The sequence below is a fragment of the Choloepus didactylus genome, chromosome 6, assembly GCF_015220235.1.
Source record: "Choloepus didactylus isolate mChoDid1 chromosome 6, mChoDid1.pri, whole genome shotgun sequence".
NCBI classification, from domain to species: Eukaryota; Metazoa; Chordata; class Mammalia; order Pilosa; family Megalonychidae; genus Choloepus; species Choloepus didactylus.
Genome location: NC_051312.1, coordinates 20,330,741 through 20,332,849, shown reverse-complemented (window position 1 = coordinate 20,332,849; position 2,109 = coordinate 20,330,741). Strand labels below are relative to the sequence as shown.

Genomic DNA, 2,109 nt, shown 5'->3' with positions numbered 1-2,109 from the left:
GAGCAATATTTTACATGATTAAAGGAACTTGGTAATGGAAAATAATGAAGCTTTAATACTCACTTTTTCATAATATTTAATATTGTTACACACAAATGCCTGTTTACACTCTTTAAGAATATATTTGAAATTTACTTGATGTATTAAATACTTTGCAAATTTTATATAGACTTTATAAATTTAGATAGCCTTGATATAGCTCTTCTCCATAGGTAGCATCAGATAAGATTCTCAACTAATTCTAGGGCAAATTAGTTCCAGATGTTTACTGTATTTCCATATACTGACATCTTTTGTTTTCAGCAAAGAAATTGCTCTCAATTTTCAGAAACTTAACATAGTATGAATTCATGTCTATTGGATGTTTTGAGTTGCTGAATTTTAATAATTTGGGCAGAGTCTAGAAGAAATTCTTCCCTATTCCTTTTAGAGCTTCTTTTACTTCCTTATTTCTCAAGCTATAGATCAGGGGGTTCAATGTGGGAATCACAATTCCAGAAAATATGGAGGAAAATTTCATATTCTCCTGGGAATTGTTAGAATGAGGCTGTAAGTATATGTAAAATAAAGTTCCATACAAAATGGTGACTGCTGTCAAGTGGGAGCCACATGTGGAGAAGGCTTTTTTCCTCCCTGCAGTAGAATGCCCCTTTAGGATGGAAGCCAGGATGTATATGTAAGAGAAGATGACAACTGACATAGTGAATGTCCCATTGAATCCCACAAAGACTCCAAGTAGCATGATGTTCATGCCATGTCAGAGCATGAAATGGCAAGAATTGGGAGAGCATCACAAAAAAAGTGATTAATGATGTGGGACTCACAAAAGGACAGTGAAAACATTAAACCTACATTTACAGAGGAATTAATTGAGCTGATTACATATGAACCAGCTACCAGTAGGATGCATAGTGTACGGGACATGACTGTGGAATAGTGAAGTGGTTTACAGATGGCTACATAACGGTCCACTGCCATAGCAGCCAGGAGGTAACAGTCATTTGTACCAAATATCCCATATACCCATGCTTGCATTACACAGCCCACAAATGAAATTGATTTATTTTCTGATATCAGGTTTTGCAACATCTTGGGAGTGATAGCAGAGGTATAACAGATATCAACAAATGCCAAATGCTGTAGGAAAAAGTACATGGGTGTTTGAAGTCTGGAATCGGCTTTGATGAGGAGGATCATTCCAATATTACCCACCATGGACGTCACATAGATGAGTAGAAATACAATGAAGAAGACATGTTGAAACCTGTTTTGGGCAGCAAATCCCAGAAGAACAAATTCAGTCACTTCTGTGCCATTTTCATGTGTCATGGCTGCCAATGTCTAGGAATGAACAAGAAAAGAAGGGAGATCTTTGCAACTTCTCAAAATTAAAATATTCTTAAGTTGCATTTCAATTTTTACTTGGATTTTTATGGCAAAAATTCATGGTTGGGTTACTGCTTTCCAGATTTTTTTTTGCTCTTTCTTTGATTTGAAATCCCAGAGTCTGAATTTACAGTTTATTAATGGATGCATTTTCAAATTGATAAGATTTTCAGAGAATAAGACTGACAATGTGTTCTTCCCAGAAGCCCCTTCTTTCATTGGGTTTTAAATATATTTTTTAATTAGATAAGTTGTACATTTACAGAAAAATCATGTAAAAATGCAGTGTTCCCATATAGAACTCTAGTGCTGACACTTTGCATTAGTGTGGTACCTATGTTACAAGTGATGAAAGAATATTAAAACATTACTGTTAACTACTGTCTGTAGTTTACATTAGGTGTATTTTCCTCATTTAACACTCTAGTATTAATACCTTGTACTATTGTTGCACTTTGTTATGATTCATGAAAGAATACTCATATTTGCACTATTAACCCCAGACATCATTCACAGCAAGGTTCAGTTGTTATGCAGTCCTATGTTTTATCTTCAAATTTTCATTCTAGTAACTTTCATGACCAAAAATTCCCCTTTTAACCACATTCACAAACACAATTCAGCACTGTTAATCATCCTCACAATAATGTGCTACCATCACCAACAGCCATTTCAAAACATTTAATTTCAACCTAAGTAGAAATTCCGCACAAATTTCCTCAT

General features: G+C 34.6%; 1 pseudogene; it reads right to left on the bottom strand.

Moving 5' to 3' along the window:
• Positions 1–400: 400 nt before the first annotated feature.
• Positions 401–1,329, bottom strand: LOC119538170 (annotated as a pseudogene).
• Positions 1,330–2,109: the final 780 nt, after the last annotated feature.